This window comes from Odocoileus virginianus, unplaced genomic scaffold (genome assembly GCF_023699985.2).
Source record: "Odocoileus virginianus isolate 20LAN1187 ecotype Illinois unplaced genomic scaffold, Ovbor_1.2 Unplaced_Contig_9, whole genome shotgun sequence".
Lineage (NCBI taxonomy): Eukaryota > Metazoa > Chordata > Mammalia > Artiodactyla > Cervidae > Odocoileus > Odocoileus virginianus.
Window position 1 is genome coordinate 1,936,324 of NW_027224326.1, and position 9,092 is coordinate 1,945,415.

The 9,092-nt window shown below is 43.3% G+C and overlaps 1 protein-coding gene across 2 annotated transcripts in view; it reads right to left on the reverse strand.

Moving 5' to 3' along the window:
* Positions 1 to 8,779, reverse strand: part of FAM168B (family with sequence similarity 168 member B) — a 35,493-nt gene extending 26,714 nt beyond the window's left edge. The window contains exon 1 of one of the 2 annotated variants that reach the window (XM_020904390.2): positions 8,516 to 8,779. The gene's annotated coding sequence lies outside the window, so the exon portion shown is untranslated. Of the gene's footprint in view, positions 1 to 7,110; positions 8,325 to 8,515 lie in introns of those variants that run through there. The other variant, XM_070463911.1, reaches the window with a different exon arrangement.
* Between the last annotated feature and the right edge of the window lie 313 nt (positions 8,780 to 9,092).

Genomic DNA, 9,092 nt, shown 5'->3' on the forward strand with positions numbered 1-9,092 from the left:
CCTCTAGATGGAGTGGTTTAACGTTCTTCTTGCACCTCTCTCTACTTCTGAAACAACTTATGTTAAATTATATACTTCCTAAAAATAAATAAAATATATGTGTATTTCCTAAAAGAGACAAATTAGCTACAGCACTGCAACTCTATTAACCCAGTCAATGTTCTATAATTCATCATCTTCTTTGCCTGACAAGTTCAAGAATTTGCACAGCTACAACCATGGTTTTATCCCTTCCTCTGAATTTTATCACCCAATGTATCCTTAAAGTGTGAGTTTAATTAAGACTATTCAGTATTCTTTATCCAGTAAGTCAATCACTGACTTACTTGGTAGTAAGAATTAGAGGGATCTTAAATTTAAAAATAAAAACAGCAATGGCGGTGGGGGGCGGTGGCAACAGGCATATGGGAACTCTGCACTTTCTGCTCAGTTTTGCTCTGAAACCAAAACTGCTCTAAAAAAATGTCTATTTAAAAAGAAAACCAGGCAGTCCTCTGGTGACCTCGCCATTAGAATTCTGCGCTTTCACTGCCACAACCCAGGTTCAATCCCTGGCTGAGGAACTGATATTCCACTAGCTACGTAGTGTGGCCAAAAAAAAAGCAAAGCATAAAGTGTACATGATTTGCCAGTGTCTGCCTGCCCCACCACATCCTCAGCTAGAATGTAGACAGGAAACTGGAACTCAGTCCTGTTTGCAGTAGGTCTAGCATCAAAGACAACGACACACAAAAAAAGGTGCCACTACCTGCTGCCTTTCTAAAGGTCACATGCACTTCACAGCACTCGGCATCAAACTCCACTGCAAAGGCAAGATACAAAAACACACCGCTCCAAATTTCTACCTCATCTTACTGACTTAGAATAGTTATAACTAAGCAGTTCAGTACACCTGGTCAAGTCCTTAGCCTGTGCAGTAAGTTCTAAAGTAGAAACTAATTGGGGATATCAGTGATTGGGACATTCATTACCTAAATAACTGTCTTATTTAACTTCTTAACCAAAAGGCAGAACAAAATTTGACATGACATCCACAACCACAGCTAAGACAGAAATCTAGATCAGTGCTGTCCAGAAGAACAAGGATGAAGATGTTCCCTATCTGTGCTGTCTAGTATAGCATCCATTAGCTATAAATACAAGTAAACAATCAGCGCCTGAAAAATGTGGCTAGGATCAGATTTAATTTTTTATTTAACCTCAGTCTAAATTTCAATAGTAGTGTTTGGCTGTAGGCTACCATACTGGACAGTGCAAATCTACAGAACAGATTAGAAAGAAACAAGGACAGCAAAGCATAAGAAGCAGACATGAAAATCAACTGTATTTTACATCACAGTTTAAGAAGAAACAAATTGGTAACTTGTCAATCCCCATTTGCTTGCACTTTTAACCCATTCTTGGTGGATGTGCAACATAAGATGTGGAGATTTTTCACATATTTCATCTACTTCTCTGGTACAACTATCATTTCTAGAGAAGTGAATACTTTTCAATACTCTGTTTCTCTCTTCTGTGCCAGGATCTAATTTCCTTTTCTTAACTGAATAAGTAAAGCACTACACAGAGGTCACAGAGGGGGAAAAGACAAGTCACAGTCCCTATTCTGAGTTCACCACCTAGAAAAGTGCGGTCCCACAGAACTTTCTGTGAAGATGGAAATGTACGTCTGCTCCATCCACACGCAGCAGTCACTAACAGCTACCTGAACACTTGAAATGTGGCTCGACCAAGGACCTGCACATTAGCTGGACTCTGAATTGTAACATGTAGGTGGTGGGTACTGTACCGGACAGGCAGGGCTGCAAGTCAGAAGACATAAACAATGACGACTCGGGGCCAAAGAGTGTTAAGGGCCATAAAGGAATATAGTGTTGTGAGGGTTGAGTGGGAAGAGCAAAAATTTAATGCAGGAGGAGAGGAATGGTCAGGAGTAAATTACAAAGGTAATATACGCTCTCAACAGGCAGGTTCTTGAAAAGCCACAGAAATTAGAAAATGCAAGACGCACATTAGGGACACTTTGCAGCTGGGCTTGTCTGGAGCTTGGGCTACATGTGAATCAACAAAGATGACTACAGAGACACAGGTTAGGTTGGAACTATCACATGGAGACCCTTAAATGTAGGGCTGTGCAGGAGATGTCAACTGGTAGGCAAGGAAGCTGATGAGCAGCATAGCAGTTAAAGAGAGGAGTTACCAAGAGAAGTGAAAACACATATCGACACAGAAACTTATACCTGAATGTTTGTAACAGAATTATTCATTACAGCCAAGAACTGTAGACAGCTCAAAGCACTGAATACCACAAAGGCTACCCTTTCACAACCTTACAGTCTAAACCACTAAGAAAATCTTACCCTACATTTGCCACTAAAAAATGTACAGAATTACACTTGAATTCTAAATACCGTATGTCCAAACTACCCAGAAGTTATATTTCCTAAAAGCTTTTACGCTTCCCAAGAGACTAATAACTATTTCCTAAAGTGATTAAGAAGTTATAATTAAAAGTTAAAGGTAAAAAAATAACAGGATTAATGAAAGAAAACGTTACAGTTCCCACTTCAACAAAAAGGTCTGAACAAGGTCTATGAACAATACCTAACAGCATCTTAAGTTACTTGTTCAAATGATGAGATTCCCCCAAGATGATGAGCCTCAAGGGCAGGGAAAATAGCTTATTCAGCCCTGGCCCCCTGCATCTCACTTGTCCAAAGATAGTTCATATTCTCTGAATGTTCTTTAATAAAAAGAACTGTCTAATAGAAAATACAGGAATCTTCATAGCAATAAACATGAAATTGAGATGATTATATAAAATCTAATTTAGAACTGCTAGAATATATGCTTAATGATTGTTGTTCAGTCATTAAATCATGTCCGAATCTCTGCAACCCCACGAAATGCAGCTCACCATGCTTCCCTGTCCTTCATTATCTCCCAGAGTGTGCTCAAATTCATATCCACTGAGTCGGTGATGCTATCTAACCATCTCATCCTTTGTTGCCCCCTTCTCTTTTGCCTTCAATCTTTCCCAGCATCAGGGTCTTTTCCAATGAGTCAGCTCTTTGCATCAGATGGCCAAAGTACTGGAGCTTCAGCTAAAATTCTTCCAATGAATAATCAGGGTAGATTTTTAGGATTGACTGGTTTGATCTCCTTGCAGTCCAAGGGACTCTCAAGAGTCTTCTCCAGCACCACAATTTGAAAGCATCAATTCTTTGGCACTCAGTCTTCTTTATGGTCCAACTCTCACATCTGTACATGACTACTGGAAAAACCATAGCTTTGACTATACAGACCTTTGTGGCAAAGTGATATCTCTGCTTTTTAATACACTGTCTAGGTTTGTCTTAGCTTCCTTCCAAAGAGGAAGCGTCTTTTAATTTCATGACTACAGTCACTGTCTGCAGTGATTCTGGAGCCCAAGAGAGTAAAATCTGTCACTGCTTTCCCAGATGCCACAATCTTAGTTTTTTTTAATGTTGAGTTTTAAGCCAGCTTTTTCACCCTCTTCTTTTACCCTCATCAAGAAGCTCTTTAGTTTCTCTTCACTTCCTGCCATTAGGGCGGTATCATCTGCATTTTTTTTTTACATTGTTGACATTTCTCCCAGCAATCTTGATTCCAGCTTGTGCTTCATCCAAGCCAGCATTTCGAATAATGTACTCTGCACAGAAATCAAATAAGCAGGATGACAATATAGCTGCCTTGACATACTCCTTTCCCAATTTTGAACCAGTCTGTTATTCCATGTCTGGTTCTAAATGTTGTTTCTTGATCCACATACATTTCTTAGGAGACTGGTAAGGTGGTCTGATATTCCCATCTCTTTAAGAATTTTCCACAATTTGTTGTGACCCACACCGTCAAAGTGGGTCTTTAGCACTGTCAATTAAGCAAAAGTAGATGTTTTCCTGGAATTCCCTTGCTTTCTCTATGATCCAATGAATGTTGGCAATTTGATCTCTGGTTCCTCTGCCTTTTCTAAACTCAGGCCTTCTTAAGTGAACAGTGCAAAGAAATAGAGGAAAAAGATAGAATGGGAAAGACTATAGATCAGTCAAGAAAATTGGAGATATTAAGGGAACATTTCATGCAAGGATGGACACCATAAAGGACAGAAGTGTTAAGGACCTAACAAGGGACAAAGAGATTAAAAAGAGGTGGCAAGAGTACACAGAAGAACTGTACCCAAAAAAGGTCTTAATGACACACATAACCACGATGGTATGGTCACTCACCAAAAGCCAAACATCGTGGAGTGTGAAGTCAAGTGGGCCTTAGGAAGCATTACTACAAATAATTAGTGGAGGTGATGGAATTCCAGCTAAGTTGTTTCAAATCCTAAAAGATGATGCTGTTAAAATGCTGCACTCAATATGCCAACAAATTTGGAAAACTCAGCAGTGGCCACAGGACTGGAAAAGGTCAGTTTTCACTGTCAAAGAATGTTCAAACTACCATAACTGTGCTCAGTTTATTGATTAGTGGACATGAATGCTAAACCCACTGACCAATCTTAACATCATTAAGAGCAGACTACTTATCTTTTAAATCTTTATCTTGGCTGTGCTGGGTCTTCACTGCTGCTCAAGCTTTCCTGTGCTGCGAGGAGGCTACTCTCCAGGTGCTGCTCCAGCTTCTCATCTGGCAGCCTCTCGTTACCGAGCACAGGATCTGGAGCGTGTGGGCTTCATAGCTGCCACTCCTGGGCTCCAGAGCACAGGCTCAATAGTTGTGGCACACAGCCAAGTGGGATCCTCTTAGATCACGGACTGAATCCATGTCTCATTGCACTGGCTGGTGAATTCTTTACCACTAAGCCACCGGGGAAGCCCCCCAGCTACTTATTACACGCATCCTCATATGATGGAATCACTCTGCATCATCTGAGGTGTACTGCTACGAAGATACTAAAATCTGAATCCAATGCACCCCACACATCTAACTCCCAGGTAACTCCTGGGAGGAGCTACAGAAATATACTGAACATCATAAAGTGATCAGACAAAGCCAAAAGAAGGGAATCTAGAGGGCAAGGGGCCAGTTTCTTCAGTAAGTCAATGGTCTGGGAAAAGGTGGGGAGTAGGGAGAAGGATGGTTCTAGATTAACATAGATTTAATAAAGGCCACAGGAGGTTTTTGCTTGAATCCTGATTTTAAGATAGAAAAAATTACAAAAAGGTATTTTAAGGACTGAGGGATACAAACATGGGCTAGGCATCAAATGGCATTAAACAATCATTAATTTTATTATATGTGAGAATAGCATTTTGTTATGTAAAGAGGTATTGATTTTTAAAAGTACATATTAAACTGTACAAGGGTAAAGATGACACGATGTCTGTAATCTAATATTTTTTTTCTTTTTATTTTAATTGGAGGCTAATTATAATATTGTGGTGGTTTTGCCATACATTCACATGAATCAGCCATGGGTGTACATGTGTCCCCCATCCTGAAACCCCCTCCCACTCCCTCCCCATCCCATCTCTCAGGGTCATTCCAGTGCACCAGCCCTGAGCACCCTATATAAATGGGACTGAGATGTTGGGTGTACGGCTGTATGTTCTATTTGCATATTTTTTAAGTAATGAAAAGTTAAAGGCAAAAAAACACCATCATCACTCTGCCTGGGATTCTAGTGCCTATGGTCCCCCAGAAACCACCGACTTCCCAGTCTGATTTGGTACGGGCCAAGGATCCCAATTTCAAGGCTAGAGCCAGAAAGAAAGAAAGTGAAGTCGCTCAGTCGTGTCCAACTCTTTGGGACCCCATGAACTGTAGCCTACCAGGCTCCTCCGTCCATGGGATTTTCCAGGCAAGAGTACTGGAGTGGGTTGCCATTTCCTTCTCCAGGGGATCTTCCAGACCCAGGGATCGAACCCGGGTTTCCCTCATTGCAGGCAGACACTTTACCCTCTGAGCCACCAAGGAAGCTAGTATCACTTTCTTTTTTTTTTTTTTAAGTTTCTCATTTGTAATGACGAAAATGTCAGAATTCCTATGGGTGGTTTGACACCTGCAGCAAAATAGGTAAGTCTCAGATTAGGGTTTAAAAAAGATAACAGCAAAAATTTCTCAACTTGAAATCTGATAATCCTCAGAGGGAAAGTATATTTAACATCCATCACTGTACTAGTTTCTTTAGTCTCAAAATATACCATGACCTAAACAAAGTTCCCACACAAAACAGAAATTCTAAAACTTTAAAAAAGAAAAAAGAAAGTGAAGTCGCTCAGTCGTGTCTGACTCTTTGCTACCCTGTGTGCACTGTAGAGGCCTTGTGTATTATTTTTCTTCCTACCAAGAAAACTAAGGTCAAGGGGCTTTAATTCTCTCTCTCAGACAGCAATACACAAGATAAAATCCGTTCAACACAATCAACACTGGAAATTCTGGGTAACACATGATAACATCAAGAAGAGCACACAATAAGATAGACTCTGAACACCTCGAAACTCGATCTTCACTATCAAGGTTTCCAATCTATTGGGAGACATTCGCATATTTCTGCACAGAACTTCAAAGATACAGACATAAAGTGGAACACAGGCATAAAAAAAGTAATCATACCTCTATTAGGCTGGTGTGCTGTTGTTTTAAAATTGCTCTCAACTGATCAGTGAAAAGAAGCTGTTTATATAAGACAAGTTTGGGAGGCAAAAATTTGCCTTTAAGCTACAGAACCTATAAAAAAAAACTTAAAATAATATTCTTTATATGCACTTAAGCTTCTTTTTCTCAATTCTAATTTTCTCTCTCTATGGCATTACACTCCTCATTTTCTCGTTTGAAAATTCAAATAATTTTGACATCAATTCTGTCTAACCTTAAAACGGAAAGGAGTTAGCAGCTGTAGAGTAAAATACTAAGTAAAACTCTTAACAAATCTATCGGAGCGGGATAAGAGGGCAGGGGAAGTAATACCAAGAGCAGCTTCCTCCGCCCTCCTGGCTTGTAGGATCCTTCCACTATGCCGAAGAGCAGGAGACAGGAAGAGGGGATGCTACCTGCTCCGCGTGTCTAGAGTGACTGCTACACAGAACATAGAAGAAGGCTGCAGTTTCCAAATCTTAAAGCCTGCAGGGACCTCTAACACACCTTCAGTTCAGTTCAGTTGCTCAGTCGTGTCCGATTCTTTGCGACCCCATGGACTGCAGTATGCCAGGCTTCCCTGTCCATGGCCAACTTCCAGAGCCTGCTCAAACTCATATCCATCCTGTCGGTGATGCCATCCAACCATCTCCTCTGTTGTCCCCTTCTCCTCCTGCCTTCAATCTTGCCTAGAATCAGGGTCTTTTCCAATGTTCTTCACATCAGGTGGCCGAAGTATTGGAGTTTCAGCTTCTACATCAGTCCTTCCAATGAAATTTCAGGAGTGATTTCCTTTAGGATGGACTGGTTGGATACCCCTGCACTCCAAGGGACTCTCAAGTCTTCTCCAACACCACAGTTCAAAAGCATCAATTCTTCGGCGCTCAGCTTTCTTTATAGTCCAACTCTCACATCCACACATGATTACTGGAAAAACAGCTTTGACTAGACGCACCTTTGTTGGCACACCTTAGTTTGTCCATTTAGTCACAAATACGACTAAACGGAACTAATTATGCAAACACATACTAAAGCAAGCCCACCCTATAAACCTCAAAAGAAACAAAAAAACTTCACAATGTGCACCGTAGTACCTTCAACAACAGAACAATTAGCCTAATTCTTTACTGTCAAAGCAAAAATAACCCGGTCCTTGTTTACTTAACCAAAGTTCTAAAATTTGTCCCTACTATTATTGCCAAGTTTTTCATATACTACTTGAGAAAATAATCTTAAAAATTACACAAGGGTGACTCGAGAATTTAAGGAGGGGGGAAGGAGACAAACCTTTTCACTTAAAAAAAGTCTTGCTTGGCAAAACACTCCAAAATACTTTTATGTATGACTGTAATGAAGCATTAACTCATCCAATACATTAGATGTACGCTTACGTACACTATAAAAGAGGAAGACCCTATTCGTGGACGCTGTAAAGGCGCACCTCTCTTTTGAAGTTAACCAAGGCTGGGCCACGATACGTCCTTTCTGGATAAAACATTGAAAGCCTTTCAAGCTAAAGCTTCTGCCAGGCAAATGGAATGTTTACTTTGTAAGAAAAGTGGATAGTTTACACACTGGAAACGATGAAGATCCTACGAACAGAATCACCACCCCACTGTTTCCCCATTTTTTGCATTTTCCTGATCTGATCACCTGGACATTAAAAAAAGACCCAGAGAACACTTGTGCAACAAACGCCGCTCTCGCCGGCGGGGGCAGGTTCCCCGCTGCCCACACCGCACCTGCCCGCGCTCCCGGTAGCCCAGCCCCGCCTCCCTCCGGCAGCACCCGCCCGCTCGGCCCCGCGGGACAAAGCGCCGCCGCGGGCCCGACCTTGGCGCCGCCCAAATCGGCCGCACAAAGCGCCGCACTTCCGGCCGCGCACGCCGCCGCCCGCCCCGCCCGCACTCACCGCGCCGCGGGGGCAGACTGGGCCTCAGTGATCAGAGCTCGCCCGCCCAGGGCGCGCTCAGCGGTCGGGCTCGGTGAGAGGCGCGCGCTGCGTAGGCCTGCTCCGATGCGGCGCTGAGCCGCGAGGCCCGGGTCGCCGCCACCGCCGCTTACCCGGCCCGCGCTCCCGCTCGCCCCGCTCTGCCCGGCCCGCCTCTCCGCAGCCCGCGCTCCTCGCCGACGCTGCGCTGCCGCCTAGCCCAGACCTCACTTCCGCCTGGAGCCCGCCTTGGCGGGGGCGCGCCGACACGTGACCCGACGGCGCCTTCCGGGCTCCGGGTCGGCGTGCGCGCTCCCGCCGACGTCCGAGAGGCGACGGGACAGGGGGATTTCCGGGAACTGTCGCGTACGGGGACCGTCGGGCCGAATTTCCGTGGTCTCGGCGTTTGGAGTATACAGGGCGGGGGGTTTCAAACAGAAGTCAAACGGCGCCCGGAGGATATCTGTTGACTCGAATAGACGCTCATGTGGAATGTTTTTCCTTACGCCATCTTGGGCTCCTACGCTCGTGGCTTGGAAAGGGCACAATGGAACATAAT